Consider the following 27,709-nt stretch of genomic DNA (forward strand, 5'->3'; position numbering starts at 1 on the left):
TACTCCCCTGATTGCTGCTCACACGGCCCACTGTTTAATATAACTTACCTGTTCTTTAGATGGAAATGAATCCCTGCATACTCCTAAAAATCACTGTATTTTGAGGCTTATTCTTCAAATTAAAACCCCCCTTTCATAATTACTCGGGACTTTTTGTAAAATGCAAATAAACCCAGAAAGATATGATCTTAGAACTATTAAAAAGTTCTATCTAATTAGAAATAGTGCCAGTTTGGCGCTATCTGTTGGTTTCCTTAGCGAGGAAATAGTTTTTGAATAGCTCTGAATGAATGAATTGGATTAATTCTGAATTGAATTAATTGGATTATAATTACAATGAATTGAACTCCAATTGGCCTGAAATGGACTTTATTACTGAAGTGCCCTGAGATGACGTTTGTTGTAATTGTAATAGTTTATTTTGGCAACATTTTAAACAAACTGACATAATTCTGTCTTGGAAAACACTGCTGGTGGAAAACATGATATTGGCTGCTGAAAAACTGGCAGAAGTGGACCTTCCAACGTGACAGTGACAGGAAGTAATCAGCTGAAGTCGTCCGGAGATTAACAGAGAACACAAATCGACATTCTGGAATCCGGACTTCACTTCCATCCAGAATCTGTGGTTGGAACCACAGACCAGAAGAGACAGAACAGAAGCCTTCACAAAGTTGTGATGTCATCACTGTGGTGACATCACAATCAATGTAGTCTCTGATCTTGTTTGACATCACAAAGTTTATACAGGCCAGACATTTTCACTGCTTTTTCACAGTTGGTCAGGAGTTTATCTGAAGAAACACGTCCAGTTTTTGAAGCACATTTGAAAGTCACAGCAAACGGTTTTCACATCGCCTAAAAAACACTTAATTACTATCTTAACTAATCATTTTAACAAGCACTTAGAAACAACGCTTACTTGCTAACTTGAATAGTCATTTTGATTTGAAGTACTTAAGAACAACAAGCAAAATGTTTGCTTTATTCTTTCATCAGTTTTATGAACCATGTGGAGCTGTGGCTTAGTTGACCAAAGTGCCTGTCTAGTAAACAGGAGATCCTGGGTTCAAATCCCAGCAGTGCCTGTGGACCTTCAGAGCAAGCTATTACTTAGCATATAAAAGAGCTTAGTATCAGCTTTCTACTAAATCCTTTTCAATTAATTTTTATTTATATAGCGCCAAATACAACAAATGTCATCTCAAGGCACTTAGATAGTAAGTCCAATTCAAGCCAATTGGAATTCAATTAATTAATAATAATCATAATTCATAAAATAATCCAATTCGTTCATATAGAGCCAATTCAAAAACAATTTCCTAGCTAAAAAAAACAACAGATTGCACTGAAAACTTTTTGTTTTTCGGTCCAATCTCCCGGCCTGAGCGTGCCTGAGGCGCCTGTGGAGAGAAACGACTCCCTTTTAACAGGAAGAAACCTCTGGCAGAACCAGACTCAGGAAGGGTGGCCATCCGCCTCGACCAGCTGGGGTTTGAGAAGACAGAAAGGGGGGGGGGGGAAGGGGGCCGCGGCTGCGGCAGCACTGTAACACCATTCAAAGGATATCTGTTGGAACAGGGGAACACGAGTTAATGACCACAATATTATCACATATACATAAAGAGAGTAAAGTGAGGAAAGGTGTGACAGATGAGGCCCCCCAGCAGTCTAGGCCTATAGCAGCTTAACTATGGGATGTTTCAGGATTACCCGAGCCATCCCTATTCAAGGTCATCCCTATACTGGCAGCAGTGGCCTAGTGGTTAGGGAGGTGGACTTAAGATCAGAGGGTTGCAAGTTCAAGTCCCGCCATTACCCCTCCCTACACCTCTATTCATGGCTGAAGTGCCCTTGAGCAAGGCACCTAACCCCACATTGCACCAATACCCTGTATCTAAATAGATGTAAGTCGCTTTGGATAAAAAGCGTCAGCTAAGTGTAATGTAAAAGGACTTATATGGAAATAAAAAAGGTAAACACAAGAAACTTGTGTTAATGAAAAAATAAATAAAGGACCAGACTCAGTGAGTAATTCCCTTTACTCCCTATATAGATCTGCTCCTCACACCACAACAACCATCTTTTTACAGCCACAAGCTACCTCAGCCTCTCACCAACTGCACACCAGTCACAGCGGGGTGGGGATGCAAACCCTGGTTCGGGTAGGGGGAGAAATAAAAGAGGTAAGATAAGCGGGAATGGGATTCTAACCCTGGTTCGGGTAGGGGGTAATGAAAGTATAGAAGGTGCCAGAGGTGGAGGCAGGACAAGACACACTAGCAGATTCAGCAGACAAACTCACCTAAACAGTCCTATAATCACTAAAAATACCAGTAAAAACAAAGCCATAGAACTCACTCTCACCAACTGCACACCAGTCACAGCGGGGTGGAGATGCAAACCCTGGTTCGGGTAGGGGGAGAAATAAAAGAGGTAAGATAGGCGGGAATGGGATTCAAACCCTGGTTTGGGTAGGGGGTAATGAAAGTATAGAGGGTGCCAGAGGTGGAGGCAGAACAAGACACACTAGCAGACACACTATCAGATTCAAGAAGGCAGTCCTAGAAACCTGTTTTATATGCGAGTCAAATGATAAGTTCTGGTCAAAAATAACTCCAAGGTTCCTCACTGTAGAACTAGAAGCCAAGGAAATACCATCTAGAGTAACTATATAGCTAGACAATTTCTCCCTGAAACGCTCAGGTCCAAAGATAACGACTTCAGTTTTGTCTGAATTTAGAAGCAGACAGTTCTGAGTCATCCAGGTCTTTATGTCTTTAAAACATGCTTGTAGTCTGACCAACCTATTTGGTTCATCTGGTTTTATAGATAAGTACAGCTGAGTATCATCAGCATAGCAATGGAAATTTATGCCATGCTGTCTAATAATGTTACCTAATGGAAGCATGTATAAAGTGAAAGGAATCGGTCCAAGCACAGAACCCTAGGGAACTCCATGACTTACTCTGGTGTGTGAGGAAGATTCTTCATTTACAAGAACAAACTGAAATCTATCAGATAAATATGACTTAAACCAGCCTAATGCAGTTCCTTTAATCCCAATAACATGTTCAAGTCTGTGTAATAAAATACTGTGATCGACCGTATCAAATGCAGCACTGAGATCCAACAGGACAAGCACAGACACAAGTCCGCTATCAGAGACTAAGAGGAGATCATTGGTAACTTTCAGCAGTGCAGTTTCTGTGCTATGATGCACTCTGAATCCTGACTGAAACTCTTCAAACAGATTATTTCTGTGTAAGTGATCACAAAGCTGAGCTACAACTATTTTTTCAAGAACTTTAGACATAAAAGGGAGATTCGATATAGGTCTATAATGAGCCAACACTTCTGAATCAAGAGTAGGTTTTTTAAGAAAGGTTTAATTACAGCAACCTTAAACGTCTGAGGTACATATCCTGTCAACAAAGACAGATTGATCAAATCCAATATGGAAGTGTCAATTAATGGGAAAACCTCCTTGAACAGTCTGGTTGTGATTGGGTCTAAAACACAAGTTGATGGTTTAGAAGAGACCATTGCTGTTGTTAGTTCAGAGAGATCAACTGGGCAGAAGCCATCTAAATACAAATCAGGTTCTAAAGATACTTCTAAAGCTGCTGTACTTGATGATACATCACTGATAATAGTGGGAAGGACTCCATCAATCTTCTCTCTGATAGAAACAATTTTATTAATAAAAAAGCTCAGGAAATCATCACTGCTGAGAGTTAAAGGAATAACTGGCTCAGCAGAGCTCGGACTCTTTGTCAGACTGGCTACAGTGCTGAAAAGAAACCTGGGATTGTTCTTATTCTCTTCTATCAATGATAAATGATAAGCAGTTCTAGCTTTACGAAGGGCTTTCTTATACATTATGAAACTATCTTTCCAGACTAACTGAGACTCTTCTAAATTAGAGGAACGCCACTGTCTCTCCAGCTTTCTTGCAGTCTGCTTTAAAGCACGCAGCTACCAAGGAGCCAACCTTTTCTGACTGATTACCTTCCTTTTCAGAGGGACAACATTGTCCACTATAATATAGTTTCAATGCTGTACGCATTGAAACTATAGTGCTGTCAACAAGAGAGTCAAGTGCTGCTGGAGTAAAGTTTAGGTAGTCGTCCTCTGTCATATCTGCACATGGCAGAGAAGAAATGGATGATGGAATTAATTCTTTAAATCTGGTTACAGCATCCTCTGATAGACATCTTCTATACGTAAATTTCTTCTCAGAAACTATATAGTCAAGTAATGTAAACTCAAAGGTTATCAGAAAATGGTCAGATAAGACAGGGTTATGAGGGAACACTGTTAACTGTTCACTCTCAATGCCATAAGTCAGAACAAGATCAAGGGTGTGATTAAGGCTGGTTCTGTTCTGGGGACGACTGTGGAATCTCTGGAGACAATAATGCAAAGAAGGATTTTGCATAAAATCAAAAGAATTATGGACAACCCTGAACATCCTCTCCATGAGACTGTTATCGGAAAACAGAGTCTCTTCAGTCAAAGGCTTCTTCAGTTTGGATGCAAAACGGACCGCTACAGGAAATCTTTCCTGCCCACAGCCATCAGCATCTATAATAACTCCTTGATTTAATTGAGCTACATCAACATTTAATTTCCCTCTGGGATAAATAAAGTATTTTTGAATTGAATTGAATTGAATTGAAGGCAGTGAGTCGGTCTGTGAACACTCTGAGAAAATCCAATAGAGTCCAATATAGAATTAAAGTTCATATTCAGGCTGTCATTTTCAACATCTACATGAATATTAAAGGTCCCATGGCATGAAAATTTCACTTTCAGAGGTTTTTGAGCCTTAAAATGAGTTTCTCTAGCCTCCTTTAGTCACCCCAGTGAGTAGAAATTGCGAAATGTATTCACTGAGCAGTACAGCATTTCCTCCGTGTTTTGAACAGAGCGCCTCGAATTGTCTCGTTGACTCAAGGCTCCTGGCATGACGTCATGCCAGGATAGAGCTCATCAAAATTTCCCACCCCCTCTCTCCGCCACGCCCTCTGTCTCCACCCACTGCTGGTAAACTACCTGTATCTTACCCGCCCAACTCATGTAGAGTAGACCGAGACTCGCCACGACTGAAGACAGTCACAGAAGATACAGCAATGGCTTCCAAACGACGTTACCATGCGAAATGTACTGTGCCAGGATGTGAAGATGAAGAGAAGAATATGTTTCCGCTTCCACCCTCTGTACCTTTGAAAACGGAATGGCTAATTTCATTTAGACGGACGGGTGCCCATGCATGTTCCAAAGAGCGTCAGTGTTTGCGCGACACATTTCAGAGGAATGATTTCACAACTTGGGACAGTACAGGGCAGGTTTTGCCCTACACCTGAAGTTGAAGCCTGGATCAGTGCCAAGCCTTGCCGGTCCATCAGCTACCCACACCGATCAAGTAAGTCATAATTATTTGCTAGCCGCTAGCACTTTATGGATGAGTCTGACAGCTAACTAGCCAACATTAGCTGTGGAGGTATTTATCCATGAAACCTAAACTGCGCTACAAAACCAATACTCTGTTAAACTGGTTAGATTTGGAAAATTGGTTGTAAAACAAGACATTTGTCTTTTGACCAAGTATCTTACGTATAGGGGACTACATACAGCATGAATACTTAGGTAAGCAAGTCTAGTTATGTTCTGCGGCTAGATACGTCTGTGACACGGAAAATGACGCCCGACGATAACAATTCATATTTTGTAAGCCTTTCTTTAGATTGGTGACTTTATATTTTGTGGGCATTTGTTACGGTTTGGTGACTTTTTTTTTTAACGTCGAGTCGTTTCTGCGTCTTTCGTGTGTGATATGCGATCGGGTGTTGTGGCTGGGTGAAGGATGTTTAGCAAACGTTTGCTGACTACCCTCGAACATACACCATTTTGTATCTTTCAATTCGAACACAATTTTGACTTCAAATCTGTCGGGACACGTCAGTTTATCACGAGTGTAATGCTCGGCTTTCGAACCATGAGATGTGTGCTCTCTGTCTGCATCAGGTTCACTCTTCACTGGCCAGCACATCAAGTGCTCACGTCCAGACATCCCGGACCAGGGATGCTGCCTGCCAGACTGACCCCATTGTCAATAGGACTGCAGCCACACCGAAGAATGTTGTCTTTCTCTATATTGGAATGCTTTGCAGGTGAGATGTTTTACCTTGTAGTTGTTGAAAGTTTTTGTTGTCTGAAATGTCATAATTGAGCCGGGTTTCTCCAGCACTATAAGGCACAAAACACCTAGACCAGGTCCCCTGAAAAGATTGTCTTGTGAATGTAATTTATATTTGATTTACCAAAAAATGTATACTTTTAGGGGGTTTTCAGATCATAGTTCCTATGAAACTTCACAATATATGAAAACTTTTTTCCAAAATGTTTTATACCTACTTTCAAAAATATTGTTTTATTTGTTACTACCATTAAAAGCAGCATTTAAATGTTTCAAATGCTATCTCAGCTGATATCACTTTCCTGATGCTTGAAATCAGATTTAAAAAAAAGTAATGAGAACAGCTTCTATAGCATTTTGGAAAAGAGCTTTTCATATGCTCTCCCATGATGATGCATGTGTCTCTACCAGCTAACCCCCACCACCATGACAAATGAAAATTCTGTGAGAAACACTGTTTACACATTGTTTCTTGTTCTTTCAGACTGTACTTGGCAGCGATCCACTTTAATGAAAATGCAAACCGACCACAGGCCCAGACAGCAGACGGTGTACCTCTCTTCAAAATCTCCTTTCCCAAATCCAAGAAGGGAGAGTGCAGTCAAACGTCAAAAGACTAAGCCAACCTTTGGTAAGACCTCAAAAGTTCAAGAATTCAAGTCCAACTACTTTTGCCTTTATCAAATTTACTGAGGTTAATTCCAACAAATAGGAATACAAAAAATGTGAGAAATAGAAATCTAAACAAACATAAATATATATAAATAGAACAAATATAAATATATAAATAAACATTGAAATGTACAAATGACTAACTGAAATATACAAATGTTGTGCGTGTACAGTGTGTATGAATGTTCTGTGTGAAAGGGTATGTGGATGTCCTGATGGACCTAATTTTTCACACGCGAGGCAGTCTAAACCCGGTGCAGTGTCCTTCATCATCGGGGTACTCGGCACGGATACGCAGGACCACACAGGCAGGTATGACCACTCTGATCCAGCGGCCCAAAAAGCCCCAGCACCACGCCACAAACTGCCTGTAGGCCAAATACCTGAAGCGCCTGGAAGAACAGATAGAAAAAATTACACTTGAAGAGAATGTTGTTGTTCTTCTGTTATTGCTATGTTGTACATATTTACATATTCCTATGGATTATTCTTGATTGTGTTTTAATGTCTTGTAAATAAATCTACAAACACTCTTCATACTGTCTGCATAGTTGAATTATCAGGCTCTGTTGGGTGGGTGTACTGTAAACTCTTATGTATGTGGCTATGAGTGATTATTTTACAACGCTTACCGATGGGTTCTTCTCAGGCGTAAACTGCCAAACAGGTAGATCCAAATGTTTACAGTGTTACCTGAGGGATCTCCATGCAGCATCTATTCTCCCTTTCTGTGGGCATTATCTCGCAAATTCCCCATTGACACCTATTATTTTGAAAAAAAGGCAGTGTAATAATATTCTGTTTTCAGGTAATGCCGGCAAATATAACAATGAAACATCTTTAGTGAGAAGTAAATGAGTTAACAGGTGAGCATGGAGAATAATTACATACTGGTCAGAATACTATCATGTTTTTTGCATGCCATAGGTTACTGTATAACTAAATGGGCAACGCACAGCTGGCTGTTCCCAGTGAAGACGGGCTACTAAAAAAGGTGTACACAGAAATATGTGGCATAAGTTTCATTCCGTGTAGTTACACTTTGGATCCAGCACTTGGTCAGGATATGATGAGGTATGTTTTTTTGTCTAGAAAACTTGGTTAGAAATCGCTCCCCTTATGTCAACACTGGGTGGAGAATCATTTGCATGTTGGCAATGTGTACTATGGGAAATACTTTGGCAGTGTTACTGTTGTACAATGCAAGGCGACATTGAGAAAGTTACTTGGTGTAGAGACTGGAGATGCCAGCAGCCATACCCACTAATGTTAGCACTGCAAATACGTGCCCACATTGCAAAATAAGTTGGGAACTTATACGTTTTGTAAGCCAAAATAATATTTTAGGTAGTCCTGATGTAGTGACTACAATTTCTGCTCTAATTAGGCTACCGTAGGCTAAGCCACTGCTAGTATCTGTGCACCTCAGTGGTTCGGACCGACCCAACTATAAACGTTTCCAGACATAACATTTCAAACTCACCATTCTGAGACGTTTTGCTGAAGCCGCTGCTGATCTGCAGTTTGTTGCTGAACTGCCTGCGCCTCGCTTCAGGGTCCAATTCCGGGTCGAAGGCGAAAGGTACGATGGTTTGCTCACCTGCCATTTCTATTTTTTTTTCCTACTAGCAGGCAGCTAACATGCGCGGAGCCAAAACAGAGAATCAGACACGCCCCCATTCAGCCATGACACACCCCTCGCGCTCCTCCTTGCTTCTCATTAGGAAAACAGGGCACTGGAGAGAGCGCTGAAATGCGGCTTTCTTCTAAGTGGCCAAATCTGCCTTTTTCGGGTGAATTTTGAGAACGCCTGGGGGTATAACATCCTGAAGCCTTCGAAAGCCCATTTAAAGCGCCACTACTATACCATGCCATGGGAACTTTAAAGTCACCCACTACAATGACTTTATCTGTACTCAGCACTAACTGGGATAAAAACTCTGAGAATTCAGACAGAAACTCAGAATAAGGGCCAGGTGGACGATACACAACAACAAACACAAGAGATTTCTGGGATTTCCACTTTGCGTGGGAAAAACTGAGAATCAGAGATTCAAAAGAGCTCAAACTAATCTTGGGTCTGGGACTGATGAGTAACCCTGATCTGAAAATAGCTGCCACTCCTCCTCCTCTGCCTGTGATTCGAGGAACGTGAACATTTAAACAGTCAGAGGGAGTTGATTCATTAATGCTAACATGATCCTCCTGCTGCAGCCAGGTTTCTGTAAGACAAAATATATCAATATGATGATCACAAATTAACTCATTCACTAACAGAGACTTCGAAAGGAGAGATCTGATATTCAGCAACCCACATTTAATAGTTTGATGTTTTTGTTCAGTTAAAGTTTTTGATTTAATCATTTCTTTTTGCACAAGAGGATTTGCTCCTTTTGTGTTAATCGATTGGGTGGGTAGCAGCAGGTGGGAAGCTGCAGAGAAGTGTATAAGACTACAACTCTGCATCCTGGTCTGAACCCTGGGTTGTCATGTTTTAGGGTGGCAAATAAATTCATCCATATTTCTAGAAATGAGAGCTGCTCCTTCCAAAGTGGGATGGATGCCGTCTCTCCTCATCAGACCAGGTTTTCTCCAGAAAGATTGCCAATTATCTATGTAGCCCACGTTGTTTGCTGGACACCATCTAGACAACCAGCGATTGTAGGACGACATGCGGCTAAACATGTCATCACTGCTCAGATTTGGCAGGGGTCCAGAGAAAACTACGGAGTCCGACATTGTTTTGGCAAAATTACACACCGATGCAACATTAATTTCAGTGACCTCCGATTGGCGTAGCCGGGTGTCATTAACGCCGACGTGAATAACTATTTTACCATATTTACGTTTATCCTTAGCCAGCAGTTTTAAATAGGATTCTATATCGCCTGCTCTGGCCCCTGGAATGCATTTGACTATGGCCGCTGGTGTCTCCAATGCCACGTTTCTGACTATAGAGCTGCCAATTACCAGGGCTTTTTCCTCAGCGGGTGTGTCGCTGAGTGGGGAAAATCTGTTTGAAGCATGGACAGGTCGATGGTGAACAACGGGCTTGACTTTAGAGCTATGCCTCTTCCTTACAGTCACCCAGCCACGTTGTAATCCTGGCTGCTCAGGTTCTGCTAGGGGGAGCCTAATTGAGCTAGCTACGCTAGGTGGCTCCACACTGGCAAAAGGGACCTGACTCGCTATCGAGCAGGTGAAAGCAGGAGAAGGAGGAAGAGAACCGGTAGCCACACCGTTAAAAAGTGAGAATTAAGATCTGTAGGAGTGTGTTAGAACAGAACGGTAAGCTATAGAGTTTAACTATGCAAAATTGTGTAAGTTATAGAATGAAATAAAGTGATTATCAGTACTCCAAGCGGAGCAAGAAATTCCACAGTGCACAAGCAAGGTAACAGGAAGTGATGCAACACGTCTTACCACAAAGCGTCACAGCGTCATCCCAATCAGGAGGATTGATTGAACACAATTTCACTGGTCCACTAAAAGGGGAACTCCGGGGCATTTGAAGCGCAATCCCATTGCTAGAGGTTGTCAAATACTGACAGTAGGACACAGACTGGTGCAAATCGGCGCTCCCTGTGCGGCGATGCGCTGTTTCCCCAGAGGTGTCCCTGACGAATACAAAGCCAGAAATCAGATAGCTGCTGGTTTGAGTCAATTTTCTTATGGCCTACTATTAACAAAAATGTGGACTGGATCAATTATCTTTTTTATAACCAACAGCGTTTTATTAAATACACTCATGATGCCATTGAAGGACTAGCTGAACAGCTAGGCCCCACACTTTGAGAAGCACTGATGAAAACCATGAGATGAAGTGCCTCCAATTACAGACTGTTTTGGAAGTCCAGCACTCCTGAAAACAGTTATGGCACCATGTTTACGTACATAATAACACCTTAAGGCAGTGCTGGGATTTGAACCCAGGATCTTCTGTTTATTAGACAGGTACTTTGACCAACTAAGCCACAGCGCCACATGGTTCATAAAACTGATGAAAGAATAAAGAGCAGCAACTGGATCCACCTCAGGAAGTGTTTTTTGTGATTCTGTACCTCAAGAATAGTTAAAGCCATGAGTAGAAGTGCCTCCAGTTGGTTCAAAACTTCATCATATTTTGCAGATATTGTTGGGTTTTCAACTCAGACCCTGGTGTTCATGAGGAAGTCACTTTCACCAGTTACAGCCAGATCTCATGAAGCGGTGTACTTATTACACGCCAAGTCATTTACTGTGTTTTTACAAGGCTTTTTTATGTTTTTGCATATTATTTTCCACTACATATTTCAAGGAAATTGCGTCCTGCCCTCAGCTTTTACTCTAACTCTGACTATTTCATGGTTTGTGCGTTCATTTTGATGTTATGTAGTGTGACAGAAGGAGAACCTCCACCGTACTGTACCCTAACCATTTGACGTGTTATGTGAACAGAGGAAAATTACACTCTGAAAGTCTAAAATAGGCATAAATGAGACTTTAAAAACTGTGTGCTATTTATACACACTTTCATTAAGTGGAGCAGTGAAAAGGATTTAGTAGAAAGCTGATAATAAGCTGTTTTATATGCTAAGTCATAGCTTGCTCTGAAGGCCTAAAGGCACTGCTGGGATTTGAACCCAGGATCTCCTGTTTACAAGACAGGCACTTTGACCAACGAAGCCACCAGCAGTGTTTCCCAAGACAGAATAATGTCAGTTTTTTTTTTAAATGTTGCCAAAATAAACTATTACAATTACAACAAATGTCATCTCAGGGCACTTCAGTAATAAAGTCCAATTCAGGCCAATTGGAGTTCAATTCATTGTAATTATAATCCAATCAATCAATTCATTTATACAGAGCAATTCAAAAACAATTTCCTCGCTAAGGAAACCAACAGATGGCACCGAACTTGCACTATTTCTAATTAGAACTTTTTAATAGTTCTAAGAACATGTCTTTCTGGTTTTTCCGAGTAATTATGAAAGTGGGGCTTTAATTTGAAGAAAAAGCCTCAAAATAAAGTGATTTATCTCCAGGTGATAGTCGGCTGACTTCCTAACTGAGCTGATCTGGCTGCTGAAGTTCAGCTCTGAGTCCATAATAACACCCAGATGCCTGCTTGGTTTGTGGCTTTTAACATCACAGCCTGAAGCTGAGCTCAGATTTTTAACAGCTGACAATGACCTCTGTTTTATCTTTGTTTAGCTGCAGGAAGTTCTGGATCATCCGGTTGGTTATTTGTTCGAGGCTCTTTGCTGGGCCAGTTATTCCTCTGTGCCAGCAGCTGAGCACCAGTTCTGCCAAAACTAACAGGAAACATCATCCTGCACCGCTGGATTATCAACAAGTAACACTGACCAAGTCAGGAGATTAAAAAGGATGCAGAGGATAGTCAGCCATCTCCTAAACACGGGACTTGTGTTTGACACCAGTCTCTGAACTGCTGTGAGACCGTTGTTTCCTTCATTCGTTTTTCACCTTTTTTTACAAAACTACTTGGTCGAAAGGTGTAAAACATTAAAAATACTGGGTTAAAGTTAGAAAAGCATCATGTTTAGGAAATAAAATACACTTTTGGGGGAAAAACTTGGCCAACAAGACCAGGAGCTCCTGACCTGTCTCACACATTTCAGTAAGACCTCGGGAAATTGTACCAAAAAGGGCAAAACATGTCTCCTTTAAAGGACCAATAAGAGCTACATCTCAGGCCTCAGTTAACTTGTTAAATGTGTGAGTGGGTCGGTGTGAAAACTCAACATCTAGGATGTTATTTCCAGCTTCTACGTTTAACTGAAATAGAAAATCTGAGAATTACGACAAATTGGGTAGAGCTATTTTACGACAGTAAAATATTTGGCAGTGACTAAGTGCCTTTAGCACAGACAGGAGGGTGGAGGCGAGAGGAGACAATGAGGCTGATACCAAACCAACCAGATGAGCCTCCAGCGTCCACCTGTCCTGATAGGCTCTCACAAGCAGCTGTCTGTTGTAGCACGTTAAGCTTTGATTGGTCTGGGCTGGTCTGTGGCATTATTTATAAACCTTCACCCTTGCTGTTTCCTCTCATAGCTTGTTTTCACCATGACAGCTGCTGGGTTCCTCCTGAGGTATAAGCACAAGCTGTCTTTTACAGTTTTTGATTGATTGATTGTAGTGTTTGCAAAATGAGGCTTTGTGAAGTTTTGAATCATTTTGAACCATTGTGTCAAAGTGGTTCACTACCGAAGCTTCATTCAATTCCCTTGGGTGACATCTACTGGCAGCAGCAATTGTTGCACCAAATAAAGCCCTGCGAATGTGATGCATCTCTTGTGTATATAATAACACTATAATAACACTTATGTGTCTTGTATATATGTGTTTTTAGTACCTCATTAAAGATTTACCCATGAAACAATAATTTAATAACAATGTGAACATTTTTGGTTTGTCATTCATATTGTCTTTGGGAGTGTGCTTGGTGTAATAAAGAGGGTTCTTGTGTTCCTTCACGTGTTTTTATTAAAAAAAGTAGTTTTTCCACCGTAGAAGGGCTCAAACGATTTATGTTTTTGGAAACAATTTCTCCAGCTTTGGAAAATACCCTTTCACAGGGAACAGAGGAGGCTGGTGTGACCAGGAACTGTTTGGCTAGGTGGTACAGATTTGGATATATAGTTTTGTGCTGTGCCCAATATTTAAGTGGATCTTCTGATCGGTCCAGAGCAGGAGCAGATAGGTATTGCTGCACCTCCACTATAGAATCTGCTGTTGCATTTTTCCATTTTTGTGCATCCTCTGCATCATTGTCCAGAAGCTTCCACAGGTTAATACCTGTGGGGGGGCACATTACAGATTACAGAATATATTTTCAATTACATCAATGTGGCATGAGATTGTGTCTTACCTTTGGAAGCTTCAGCAGGTGCTGGCTGTGGTGCTGCCGATGTAGACGGTTCTGATGTTGTTGCCTTCAATGCCGCACATTCCCCTTTCAGGCGTTTTACCGCCGTGTCACAGTTGTTGGGACTGTGAAATCCAAGTGTCTTAAATCAGGGATCCAGCAATGTAGCCATGGAGTTGAGACTTGTCATCTCTACACCAGAGAGCTTTTCAGTCATTATTCGGTTTAAATTATGTCCCAGCTGTTTGGCCATATCTATTGTAGCTCCACTTAGCAACTGATTTAGTGTGTGCTTTAACATGCGTATTAGTGGAGCTACTTTGGAGCCTGATACTCTTCGCTCTTGTGAGAGCTCCACAGTCGCTGCCTAAAATGGTGACAACATTTTAATGCACTGAGCTGTCGCATCATACTCATTGGCTGTTAAAGGAGCCAAATCCGTAGAAAGAGTAGCCAGAGCTGCTGCAACTGCTTCTCTCTGTTCATAAATCCACCGAAGCATTACAAAAGTGCTGTTCCACCGGGTTTCCACTTCCTGCATCAATTTCATCACAGGGCGGATCATTTGCACCTGCTGAAGGCGTTCCTCGGCTGTGGTGCTGCTTTTAAAATATGTTACAATCCTCCGGACCCTTGACCTGATGTCATCAAAACCAGGAGTTGCATCAATTGATTTTTTCACAATCAGGTTGAGGGCATGGGCTATGCAGACAGCATGCCTAACATTCAAGATCCTGGCAGTGGCTATCATATTTTGTGCTGCATCCGTCACCAAACATTTCACTTTTCCACCAATTCCCCACTCCTCCATCAGCTCCTGCACAACAGCTGCAATGTTTTCAGCTGTGTGGCTACTGGGGAAAGGATGGACTCCCAGCACAGTTGTGGACAGCTGCTCTTCAGCTGCAACAAAATGGCAGGGTACAGCCAGATATGCATCCATATTAATGGATGTCCACATATCTGCTGTGAGGCTGACACTGTCGGTAGTCAGCAACTCAGCCTTCGCCTTCTCCTTCTCCTTCTCCTTTTCCTCCACATACCTCTTCTCCACCACGGCCTTAACCATATTCCTACTTGGAATGGCGTATGTAGGATCCAGTTTTGCCACAAATGCCCTGAATCCAGGACCATCAACCACAGTGAAAGGCTGGGAGTCCTTCACAATGAAGTCCAAAAGAGCTTCATCCAGCTCTTGCTTCCTGGATCCTATAAAAAAAAAAAAAAAAACATAAATAAATAAAGAAACTTCAATTTAACTCAAACACATTTAATTGACATTCTTTCGGATTCTCCATGTATATCTATGTTGTGCTTACCTTGATTGGTGGCTCTAAGTACAGGCTGTTTTGGAAGCCCAACACAAAGCACTGCTGTAAACAGTTATGGCACCATGTTGACGTACGCAATAACACCTTAAGGCACTGCTGGGATTTGAACCCAGGATCTCCTGTTTACAAGACAGGCACTTTGACCAACTAAGCCACAGCGCCACATGGTTCATAAAACTGATGAAAGAATAAAGAGCAGGAACTGGATCCATTTCAGGAGCTCCAGAGACTCTCCCAAAACTAACTGGGACTTCTAAAAAACATTTTTATCAAGTCTGACCAAAGAACAGACTCATAATAACCATGATGCTCATTGAAATGTCCATCATTTGATGAAGACCAACAATGCAAAGCATTCAGTAGAACCCTGTTAACTACCAGTTTCTCATGCTAAGTCATAGCTAGCTCTGAAGGCCCACAGGCACTGCTGGGATTTGAACCCAGGATATCCTGTTTACAAGACAGGCACTTTGACCAACTAAGCCACAGCACCACGTGGTTCATAAAACTGATGAAAGAATAAAGCAAACATTTTTCTTGTTGTTTGTAAGTACTTAAAATCAAAATGACTATTCAAGTTAGTAAGTAAGCGTTGTTTCTAAGTGCTTGTTAAAATGATTATTTAAGATAGTAATAAAGTCTGTTTTAGGCGATGTGAAAACCGTTTGCTGTGACTTTCAAATATGCTTCAAAAACTGGACGTGTTTCTTCAGATAAACTCCTGACCAACTGTGAAAAAGCAGTGAAAATTTCTGGCCTGTATAAACTTTGTGATGTCAAACAAGATCAGAGATGACATCGATTGTGATGTCACTACAGTGATGACATCACAACTTTGTGAAGGCTTCTGTTCTGTCTCTTCTGGTCTGTGGTTCCAACCACAGATTCGGGATGGAAGTGAAGTCCGGATTCCAGAATGTTGATTTGTGTTCTCTGTTAATCTCTGGACGACTTCAGCTGATTACTTCCTGTCACTGTCACGTTGGAAGGTCCACTTCTGCCACTTTTTCAGCAGTTCATTTACCAGTTGATGTGATCAACGACACATCTGACCTTTGTTTTGTTTAATCAAATGGTCCAAGGAACTTGTGCTTCTTTCCAGGTTAACTTTTAGCAACCCTGAGTCAATAATGTTATCGTTGTCGGCAGGACTGGAACCTGCGCGGGGAGACCCCAATGGATTTCTAATCCATCGCCTCAACCTCTCGGCCGCGACAACGACATATATGTGTGTTCATGATTACTGTGTAGTCCCTCAAACAGGAGAGAGGGCGAGTAATTTAGCCGACGAGAACGAAGCTCTACATCGTCAGGTTAGGGAGTTACAGCAGCAATTAAAAGTCCTCAAACATCGTCAGCATTTTGGCATCGAGCGTCTGTTTTATACCAGGTTTGCGTCCTACAGGAGTTTCATGGCATTCTGGACATTAATCAAACCTGCCGTGACCCACAAGATGGTGCGCGTAACTAGCGCCAAGACAGCCTCTGCCAGCACCAGCACAGTCCATCACCCAGCAACGGTAAGTGATGATGTAACGTGACGTGATATTAAAAGGTGTAGGCCTTTTTTGTTAATATAGTTTTTATTGCTTTCACATAAAAAAAAACTAATTACACACGAAACAGCAATGCATAATGTAAAACGTTACTGAAAACAAACAAACGAACAAAACAAAAACACAAAAAAACTAAACAAAAGTTTTCTGATTTATGCATTGTAATACTAATGTCAATGTCAAGGTAACTAAACAGAGGCCTTTTTATATCTCAACAGAAACTGAGACCCATTGACGAGTTTCTTCTTTTCCTGATGTACCTGTCAGTGGGTTTTCCTCCCAGGGATCTTGCAGAGAGGTTCAGCATTCACCGCACTCCTGCAAGTCGCACCTCAGAAAATGTTTTTTATGATTCTGTACCTCAAGAATAGTTAAAGCCATGATTAGAAGTGCCTCCAATTGGTTCAAAATTTCATCATATTTTGCAGATATTGTTGGGTTTTCAACTCAGACCCTGGGTTTTCATGAGGAAGGCAATTTCACCAGTTAAAGCCAGATCTCATGAAGCGGTGTACTTATAACACGCCAAGTCATTTACTGTGTTTTTAAAAGGCTTTTTTATGCATTTGCGTATTATTTTCCGCTACATAGTTCAAGGAAATGACGCCCTGCCCTCAGCTTTTACTCTAACTCTGACTATTTCAAGGTTTTTACGTTCATTTTGATGTTATGTAGTGTGACAGGAGGAGAACTTCCACCGTACAGTACCCTAACCATTTGACGTGTTATGCGAACAGAGGAAAATTACCCTCGGAAAAGATAAAATAGGCATAAATGAGACTTTAAAAGCTGTGTGCTATTTATACGCATTTTCATTAAGTGGAGCAGTGAAAAGGATTTAGTAGAAAGCTGATAATAAGCTGTTTTTTATGCTATGTCATAGCTTGCTCTGAATGCCCACAGGCAATGCTGGGATTTCAACCCAGGACCTCCTGTTTACTAGACAGACACTTTGGCCGACTAAGCCACAGCACCACATGGTTCATAAACTGATGAAAGAATAAAGAGCAGGAACTGGATCCATTTCAGAAAATGAGCTCCAGAGACTCTCCCAAAACTAAATCTGACTTCTAAAAAACATTTTTATCGAGTCTGACCAAAAAACAGACTCATAATAACCATGATGCTCATTGAAAGGTCCATCATTTGATGAAGAAACTGATGAAAGAATAAAGAGCATGAACTGGATCCACCTCAGGAAGTGGTTTTTGTGATTTATTTCCAATATTCATGTGATCTCTGCATAAATTAGGGCTTGATGTTATTCAAATTATCTCTATATGTGAAAACATTGGATTAAGTCCCAGTTCAATCTTCAGTACCTCAAGAATTTAGAATTAAGTTAAAGCCATGAGATAAAGTGCCTCCAAGTTCAGACTGCTTTGGAAGTCCAGCACTGCGAAGCACTGCTGTAAACAGTTATGGCACCATGTTGACTTAAATAATAACACCTTAAGGCACTGCTGGGATTTGAACCCAGGACCTCCTGTTTACTAGACAGGCACTTTGACCTACTAAAAAATAGGCATAAATGACACTTTTAAAGCTTTGTGCAATTTAGACGCACTTTCATTAAGTGGACGAGTGAAAAGGATTTTGTAGAAAGCTGATACTAAGCTGTTTTACATGCTAATTCATAGCTTGCTCTGAAGGCCCACAGGCACTGCTGGGATTTGAATCCAGGATCTCCTGTTTACTAGACAGGCACTTTGACCAACTAAGCCACAGCACCACATGGTTCATAAAACTGATGAAAGAATAAAGAGCAGGAACTGGATCCATTTCAGGAAATGAGCTCCAGAGACTCTCCCAAAACTAACTGGGACTTCTAAAAAACATTTTTATCAAGTCTGACCAAAGAACAGACTCATAATAACAACAATGCTCATTGAAAGGTCCATCATTTGAAGAAGACCAACAATGCAAAGCATTCAGTAGAACCCTGTTAACTACCTGTTTCTCATGCTAAGTCATAGCTAGCTCAGAAGGCCTACAGGCACTGCTGGGATTTGAACCCAGGATCTCCTGTTTACAAGACAGGCACTTTGACCAACTAAGCCACAGCGCCACATGGTTCATAAAATTGATGAAAGAATAAAGCAAACATTTTTCTTGTTGTTTGTAAGTACTTAAAATCAAAATGACTATTCAAGTTAGTAAGTAAGCATTGCTTCTAAGTGCTTGTTAAAATGATTATTTAAGATAGTAATAAAGTCTGTTTTAGGCGATGTGAAAACCGTTTGCTGTGACTTTCAAATATGCTTCAAAAACTGGACGTGTTTCTTCAGATAAACTCCTGACCAACTGTGAAAAAGCAGTGAAAATTTCTGGCCTGTATAAACTTTGTGATGTCAAACAAGATCAGAGATGACATCGATTGTGATGTCACTACAGTGATGACATCACAACTTTGTGAAGGCTTCTGTTCTGTCTCTGCTGGTCTGTGGTTCCAACCACAGATTCAGGATGGAAGTGAAGTCCGGATTCCAGAATGTTGATTTGTGTTCTCTGTTAATCTCCGGACGACTTCAGCTGATTACTTCCTGTCACTGTCACGTTGGAAGGTCCACTTCTGCCAGTTTTTCAGCAGCTCATTTACCAGTTTACCAGATGATGTGATCAACGACACATCTGGCCTTTGTTTTGTTTAATCAAATGGTCCAAGGAACTTGTGTTTCTTTCTAGGTTAACTTTTAGCAACCCTGAGTCAATAATGTTATCTTTGTCGGCAGGACTGGAACTTGCGCGGGGAGACCCCAATGGATTTCTAATCTATCGCCTTAACCTCTCGGCCACAACAACGACATACACGTGTGTTCACCTTTGACATTCAACAGTTACAAATCATCATTTTCATGAAGGACTTCAACTCCTGAGACAGACTTAAGTTATGGCGCTCAAGAAAAAGCTTTTTTTTTGTTTGTTAGAAATGGTCAGTCTTCGAAATGGGTCAGAGGAAGGAGCTGTCTCTTCAGAGATCAATCTGTGCAGAAGTTCATGTAATCCACGACACGTCTGGCCTTTGTTTTGTTTAATCAAACGGTCCAAGGAACTAGTGCTTCTTTCCAAGTTAACTTTTAGCAACCGTGAGTCAGTAAAGTTATCGTTATCGGCAGGATAACGGCAGCGGTGTCATGTCTGTCCCCGCTACATGCAGACTTTCAATAGATAGATAGATAGATAGATATTATTGATCCCCAAGGGGAAATTCACCATGATTCATGGTATACGGCAGCGATGATTAATACATTTTTTTTTTCACTGGGCGGAAAAGATTAAGCCCGAGGACCGACCCGACCCGAGTCATCTGCTTATATTTTCGACCCGAACCCGGCCCGAACCCGCGGGTCCCGTCGGGTTTTCGGGCCGACCAGACCCGTTGAGAACTCTATCACAGACTGCCTTTCACAGTCTAATTCACTAATTTTAGGCCCCTGGATAGTCCTGATTAGGCCCAATAAACTATCACCACATTTGACTCGAATTTTGGCAAACCGACGACAGGTGCGTGACGTCACGCGTGCCAACTGCTGGAGTCACCGTGTCTGATACTAGTAGTTCTAGTAGCGAAGCCAGCAGTTTGCTAGACCTGGACAGTTTCTTCACGGCAAATTTCAAGCCTAATATTGTTGATGACAATGAAGAAGACAATGAAGAGCCTGAGGAAGAAACCGAGGAGGGATTGGGGCTAGAACCATACAGGTTCGAGCCAGCCATTGCCAGTGACAGTGGGTCGGAGTCTGAGTCCGAGAGCAGTGGGGACGATGATGGTGGTCATGGTGATTTTTTATTGCGAGTAGATGTACGAAGTGCTGTGGGTGCGTGTGTTGCCCTCAGCAGCTCACACCACCGGGGACAGAGGAAGCAGAGAGACCTGCGGTCGGAACTCTGTGTCTCCCTGTTCGCCTGCCTCCTCTCTGGTGAAATCAGCCGGAGCGCATCCCGCCGTGTTCAGCTCCCTGCGGTGCGGACACTCAGGGAGAATCCACCTGGCGGAGAGCGGACACACTCTCAAGCGTCTCTCAAGCGTCTCAAGCGTCCACGTCGGGGCTCTTGATGATCGCTCTGCCGGCTGATTTCCACGCTCCACCTGAGTGTCCGCACCGCAGGGAGCTGAACACGGCGGGATGCGCTCCGGCTGATTTCAGGGCAACCATCACGCGGTGTGTCCGCTCTCCGCCAGGGAGACACAGACACAAGTACCGACCGCAGGTCTCTCTGCTTCCTCTGTCCCCGGTGGTGTGAGCGGCTGGTGCTGAGGGCAACACACGCAACCCACAGCACTTCGTACATCTACTCGCAATTAAAAATCACCATGATCACCATCATCGTCCCCACTGCTCTCGGACTCGGACTCCGACCAGTCTTAATATTGCGTGAGAGTTGTAAGGCTTATACTTTCTATTTGCATCAATATGCAAAGTCCATTTAATATTAATCTTCTGCCCTCAGCTAGGAGCTTTAGCCTATGCAGCGAGCTAAAGATATGGCTTCAGTAACCACTCGTGGAGCATTTCTTAGTTTACTGATCCATTTTACTTGTAAAACTGTGACAAAAGAAACACAATAAACAACGTTCAGTTTCAGTGTAAAAACATACTGTAATGACCTCACGGAGGCTCTTAGACTGGCGGTTGCCGAACGGCTCTTTATTAAAGTTTACAGTCAGTACAAGCAGTGCAATTTGCCGAACACTCGCGACTCTCTCTGTCCTGCGCCGCAACCAACCCCAGGAGAACACCAAACCTGCACACGGACTGACCCACCCCCACTCCTCTCCCCCAATCACCAGCCCACACCTGAGTGGCATGACCTGCGGTACAGTGATTGACAGGGAGAGGAGGAAACAAGCCAGTCCGTGTGCTTATACCTTCATTCTGGGTCGTTACACTGCCCCCCCAAAACAAAGTTCCTCGCCCACGAGGAATAAACAACAATGTGCATACATAGGAACTCCATTTAGTTCAAAGACCACATGCAGGAGGAGACGACAAAAAAAAATACAACAGTAACAACAATATGCAGTTAGTAACAAAACAGTTCTCCATATAAATGCTTTTTTTTTTTTTTAACAAGCAACAGGGAGAAAAAAAAATTTCCAGTCCATAACAAAATCAAATTTGTCTCTAAACTAGGAAGGCCTGGGTAGACTACCGGCCTTTCCAGTGAGACCAGGGTCCATTCTTGCCCTCTAAGACTAAGAGGTCTCACTCCTATCTAGAATCCCGGCCAAAGGGGCCCACAAAGTCCCTGAGCCGAATTGGAACTCTCCTCTGTCTCTGCGGCCTAGCCCGGTTGGGCGCTGGAGACAAGCAGGCTGGTGTTGCTTCCGCTGGTAATGGGGATGGGGAAAGGGAAGATGGAGGGGAAGGTGGGGAAGCCTGCGGGGACGGAGCTGCTGATGTAGTCTGTGAAGGTGCGAGAGCGACCCCTTGGTAGGGGGCCAGTCTGTCCCTGTGGAGAACCACCTTTCTACCCTTGGCCGGCAACTGCACCCGGTAGACGACTTCTCCCACCCTCTCTAGCACTCTACAAGGGCCCACCCACTGGCTGTCAAGTTTAGGGCACCGACCTTTCTTGCGCTGAGGGCTGTAGACCCACACCAGCTCCCCAGCCAGAAAATGCCTCCCCTGAGTTCTTACGTCGTAATTACGCTTTTGCCTCAGACCAGCACTCAACTGTTGCTTCCGAGCAAAAGCATGCGCTGACTCAAGGCGGTCCTGGAGTTTCCGTGCATACTCCAGACCCGGGGGTGTGTCTTCAGAATCTGGCGGCCGACCAAACGCCATCATGGCTGGGGTGCGCAGCTCTCTCCCCAACATAAGAAGAGCAGGTGTGCAAGACGTGGTCTCTTGCACTGCAGACCGACACGCCATTAGCACCAGGGGCAAATGATCATCCCAATCTTTCTGGTGCTTCGATGTGAGGATAGCCAGCTGCTGACCCAAGGTGCGGTGGAATCTTTCTACCAACCCATCACTCTGTGGTCGCAAGGGGGTGGTGCGAGTCTTGTGAGCACCTAACCGCTCACACATCGAAGCAAACACCCGGGACTCAAAATTTCTGCCCTGGTCGGAGTGTATGATCTCCGGCACACCAAAATGGCTGAACATGCCTCCCAGCAGCGCATCCACAACTGTTTCTGCCTCTTGGTCAGGCAGCGGGTATGCCTCTGGCCACCGAGTGAAGTAGTCGATGGCTGAGAGAACATAGCGGTTACCCTTGGAAGAGCGCGGCAAAGGGCCCACAATGTCCACTGCCACTCTTTCCATCGGGCCACCCACTGAAAACTGCTGGAGGGCAGCGTGTGACCGGCCAGGGGGACCTTTGCGGGCCACGCAGGGGTCACACTGACGGCAGAAGTCCTCTACGTCCCTCCTACATCGCCCCCAGTAGAAGCACTGTCGGAGGCGACGGAGGGTTTTTGCAACCCCAAAATGCCCAGACCCCGCCGCTCCGTGCATGGCCCTAAGCACGTCTACACGCAGGCTTCTGGGGACCACCACTTGCCACCTATCCTCACCCGTTGCAGGCTCCTTCCAGGCCCTCTGCAGGATGCCCTGCTCCAGCCGCAGCGCATCAAATTTGGACCACAGTCCCTTGGTTGTGGCAGAGAATGCTGCCATGTCTTCCCACGTCGGCCGCCGCCGTGCCACAACCCACTGCAGAACAGGCTGCAGGTCTACATCCTGCTCCTGTTGCTGCTTCCACTCTGCCATGTCTACAGCCTGTAGCGCCCGACACATCAGCTCTCCCCGAGACTGCTCCAATGCCCCGGTTTCCTCCTTCAGGAGCTCCCTCTCTCTCGCCTCTGTCCTCTCACAAAACCGGCACCCGTCTGCTGCACATGGCCGGCGTGAGAGGGCATCCGCGTTAGAGTGACGCACCCCAGCCCTATGCTCCACCTTGAAGTTAAAGGCCTGGACCTCCTCTAGTCACCTGGCCACCTGCCCTTCCGTCTCTTTAAACGTCATGAGCCACTGCAGGGCGGAGTGGTCAGTCCTCACTGTGAACTCCAAACCACACAGGTAGTACTAGAAGTGCCTGATTGACAATACCACTGCCAACAACTCCCTGCGGGTGACACAATAACGCTTCTCATGCTTGTTGAATGCCCGGCTGAAATAAGCGACAACACGCTCACCTTCTGGCCCCACCTGTGACAACACTCCCCCAACACCCACACTGCTTGCATCTGTGTCTAGGATAAAAGGCAAAGCAGGATCAGCGGGAGCCAGCACCGGGGCTTCACACAAAGCACGCTGGAGACTACTGAACGCCTCCTGACATGAGTCAGTCCACAAAAAGTCTTTGTCTTTTTGTAGTAGCTGGAACAGGGGCGCAGCGGTGCCGGCAAAACCCCGAACAAATCTCCGGTAGTACGACGCCAGGCCTAAAAAACTCTTGAGCTGTTTCTGATTAGTGGGAGTGGGCCAATCGGTAACAGCCTGCACCTTCTCCTTCACGGTGCCGATACCCTCCCCCCCACTTTGTGTCCAAGAAAGTACACCTCCCGCTGCATGAAGTGGCACTTGTCTGGATGTAGTTTCAGGCCAGCTGCTCTAATTCGCGACAGTACCAGCCGCAAGGACCCCAGGGCAGCCTCAAAGGAATTGCCATGCACTAGGATGTCATCCAGATAGACCACACACTGCTGACGAGGCACCCCAGCTAGCACCCTGTCCATCAGCCTGGCAAAGGTGGCAGGAGCGTTACACAGTCCAAAGCAAAGGATCTTGAACTGCCATAAGCCCCGCCCAGTGCAGAACGCTGTTTTAGGTCTGACCTCAGGGGCGAGGGGCACCTGGTAATACCTGCTACGGAGGTCCAAGGATGAGAACCAGGAGGACCCTGAGACCAGATCCAGTGACTCGTCAATGCGAGGCAGGGGATAGGAGTCGTCCTTTGTTAAGCTTGGGGGACAAAGGGACAACTGGCCCCTCGTAAAAACTCACAGTCCCCCTTAACAAGTCTAATTGACAGCCTGTAGCCCGTAGAAAATCTAGACCGAGAATACACGGGTCCTGTACTGCAGCTATCCATGCTGTGTGACGTAACGATTTCCCCCCCACAGTCATAGACAACACGGCCCTGCCAGTCATAGGAGCCAGCTCACCTGTGACTGTGCGCAGACGTACCAAAGTGGGCTCGAGCCAGGTCCCCTCTGGAACCACATCAGGTCTCACCACAGTCACTGTCGATCCCGTATCCACTAGTGCTGCACAGGGCACCCCTTCAACTGTAACAGGAACATAAAAAGAGTCTCCAGCACCGGCACGTCCCACCGCCACGACCATCCCCCCATCTGAGTTGTCATCTGCTTCTGGGGAAAGCGGTGCCATGCTTCCCCGGCTGTGATGAAGGGCACCTCCAGGGGGTAGCGAGAGGGGTAGCTGCATTGGTACAGATGGGGCTGAAATCTGGGTCCGCATATCCCCGGCTATGCGGGCCCCGAGCCGTTTCCCGGCAACCTGCCTGAGCTGGGGCACTCTCTGACCAAATGTCCCGGCTGGCCACACCCCCAGCAGACCCTGGGTCCCGGGCGAAGTCTGCGTGTCGTCTGTAATGACACAGCTCTCAAAAGTTCAGTCACTTCACTCACCCAGGCCGGCTTCTCCTCCAACAGGTGGCTCCCTACTGCAGCCCTCACAGCAGGTGTGCTGTTATCTTGACAGGTCCCACCATCGCCAGCCACACCCCACACATTCTCTCTCTCCACCGCCATCTCCAAGGCCGACTGAAGGGTCTGCGGGTGTAGCAGTTGCACCTGAACACGCAGCTCTGCGGGTGCGAGGGCTCTGATGAACTGATCACGTGCAAGCTCGCTTTGTACACTCGGGGGCATGTGAGCATACGCCCGCCGTGTCAGGCTCTCCACGTCGTTGGCTAAAACCCGTAATGGCTCCCCAGGTTTTCTGACGCGGTTACTCAGTTCATTACGCAGGAGCTCTGGTTGTAAACACTGTCCAAAACGTCTCTGTAGAGCCCCCACCAAAGCCCCATAATCACGTCTGTCATTAGGGCTCAGCAGCAGAAGACAGGACAACGCATCATCGGTGAGGCTCAGAGCCAGCTGCAGGGCTTTCTTTTCTACAGACCACCCTTCAGACCCCGATGTCGGGGTCAGCCCGGCCGCGTTAGCCATTTCCACCGTGGCCTCCCTTACGCGGTCTCTCGCCTCCTGTGCAGCCCACGTGTAATCACTGACCGCCTCCGCCGATCTCCTCTTCTCCGCTCACCTCGTCTTTCACCCGCACTTTCCGCTTCACATCCATGCTTCGCCACTAGCTCCGGCTAACAGGCAAATCCGAGAGCAGTGTACAACCAGTCCGACAGAACGCCGTCTACCGTCCGAAAATCACTTCTGACACCAGTGTAATGACCTCACGGAGGCTCTTAGACTGGCGGTTGCCGAACGGCTCTTTATTAAAGTTTACAGTCAGTACAAGCAGTGCAATTTGCCGAACACTCGCGACTCTCTCTGTCCTGCGCCGCAACCAACCCCAGGAGAACACCAAACCTGCACACGGACTGACCCACCCCCACTCCTCTCCCCCAATCACCAGCCCACACCTGAGTGGCATGACCTGCGGTCCAGTGATTGACAGGGAGAGGAGAAAACAAGCCAGTCCGTGTGCTTATACCTTCATTCTGGGTCGTTACAATACATTCACACTTATTTCTGTGTATACAATAACCAACCTGAGGTCTTAACATTAGCAATACATCGTACTTTGAATAGCAACCACAATGGTAAATGCTAGCATTAGCTTTACTGAGTGAAGAGCGTACCGCCTTCAGTAACACAAACGCAACATGAAAGAGCTAGTAAACATTCCTAATTAAGCATATATGACTTAACTTACAGATTATGCCTTTGACAAGCGCAAAAGGTGAGGAAAACGGCAGACTCGACCGAGGAGCGACGTGTTTTGGGGACTCTGCTGCACTTTCTAGCTCCCACTTAGCGCACTTCTTGCTTCCAACATACGCCACCAGAGGGCAGTGTAGGATTAACAATAAACTCAAAATCACTGGATTCTCTTAAAGGCACAATAACCAGATTAGCTGTAGACTAGAATAGCTAGAATCTGTCACAAAATAAACCTCAAATGCATAATAAACAAATAAAACAAAACTGAGAGACAGAATACTCTCCGTCTGACATCAGCAGGATGTCATACTAACCCACACCCACTGTTTTCAAAGGATATGAGGAGTCTTTTAGGCGTGATTCCTCGGCACAAGCAGGATGACCTCACTGATAGGTCTCAAATACAGTCTCTGTTCACCGCTGCGGGTTATCTTGACCTGGATCTTCCTTACCCTTTCATCCTGGCTAGGAAAGGTCTTTGCAACAACACCAAGAGGCCAGTCGTTCCTGTGCTCTTGCCCCTCCTTGAGCAGGACGACATCTCCTACTTGTAGGTTGGGTTTAGGTGTTCTCCACTGTAGTCTACTGAGGAATTCCCTCTTCCATCTCCCCCAGAAGACATTGGCCAGATACTGTACACATCTCCATTGTGCTCTGAACAGGTCACGGTCATCAACGTGGCCTGGGATGACTGGAGGTGTGGCTGCTTTCTGCGTGAGCAGCATGGCAGGAGTGAGAATCTCAGGATGCTCAGGGTCAGTGAAAACTCCTGTAAGCGGCCTTGCATTAACAATAGCAGTTACTTCCGACATGAATGTCACCAGCACTTCATGTGTGAGCTTGGCCTTTCCATGCTGCAGCAGCATTGCATCTAGAATCCGCCGTCTGATGCCGATCATGCGCTCCCATGATCCAGCCATGTGGGAGGCGTGTGGGGGATTAAAGTGCCACTCGCAACCACTATTTCCAAGATAAGTGTTGATTTTGCGTTGTGACAGCCTCTTTTGTCAATTTGAAGTTCTCTGCAAGCACTCACAAAATTTGTACCACAGTCTGATCTGAGCAGCTTAGCAGCACCTCTGATGGCGAAGAAACGTCGCAGTGCATTAATGAATGACGAAGTGTCCATTGCTTCAATGTGGATGGCACGAGTACTCATGCATGTGAAGATTACCGCCCATCTCTTGGCTTCTGCCTGACCTG

General features: G+C 44.8%; 1 long non-coding RNA gene and 6 other non-coding genes across 7 annotated transcripts; 2 read left to right on the forward strand and 5 right to left on the reverse strand.

The window, feature by feature from the left end:
* Nucleotides 1-1,014: 1,014 nt before the first annotated feature.
* trnat-agu (transfer RNA threonine (anticodon AGU)) lies at nucleotides 1,015-1,088 on the forward strand. Its single transcript has one exon. It is a non-coding gene; the product is annotated as a tRNA-Thr (tRNA).
* A 4,877-nt stretch (nucleotides 1,089-5,965) lies between these two features.
* LOC142391442 (uncharacterized) lies at nucleotides 5,966-7,292 on the forward strand. The gene is made up of 3 exons (XR_012770567.1): nucleotides 5,966-6,176; nucleotides 6,687-6,833; nucleotides 7,048-7,292. It is a non-coding gene; the product is annotated as an uncharacterized LOC142391442 (long non-coding RNA).
* Nucleotides 7,293-10,782: 3,490 nt separating this feature from the next.
* trnai-aau (transfer RNA isoleucine (anticodon AAU)) lies at nucleotides 10,783-10,856 on the reverse strand. The gene has a single exon. It is a non-coding gene; the product is annotated as a tRNA-Ile (tRNA).
* Nucleotides 10,857-15,164: 4,308 nt separating this feature from the next.
* On the reverse strand, nucleotides 15,165-15,238 carry trnat-ugu (transfer RNA threonine (anticodon UGU)). Its single transcript has one exon. It is a non-coding gene; the product is annotated as a tRNA-Thr (tRNA).
* Nucleotides 15,239-15,495: 257 nt separating this feature from the next.
* trnat-ugu (transfer RNA threonine (anticodon UGU)) lies at nucleotides 15,496-15,569 on the reverse strand. Its single transcript has one exon. It is a non-coding gene; the product is annotated as a tRNA-Thr (tRNA).
* Nucleotides 15,570-18,290: 2,721 nt separating this feature from the next.
* On the reverse strand, nucleotides 18,291-18,364 carry trnat-agu (transfer RNA threonine (anticodon AGU)). The gene has a single exon. It is a non-coding gene; the product is annotated as a tRNA-Thr (tRNA).
* Nucleotides 18,365-18,626: 262 nt separating this feature from the next.
* Nucleotides 18,627-18,700, reverse strand: trnat-ugu (transfer RNA threonine (anticodon UGU)). Its single transcript has one exon. It is a non-coding gene; the product is annotated as a tRNA-Thr (tRNA).
* Between the last annotated feature and the right edge of the window lie 9,009 nt (nucleotides 18,701-27,709).

Source organism: Odontesthes bonariensis, chromosome 11, assembly GCF_027942865.1.
Source record: "Odontesthes bonariensis isolate fOdoBon6 chromosome 11, fOdoBon6.hap1, whole genome shotgun sequence".
Taxonomy (NCBI): Eukaryota; Metazoa; Chordata; class Actinopteri; order Atheriniformes; family Atherinopsidae; genus Odontesthes; species Odontesthes bonariensis.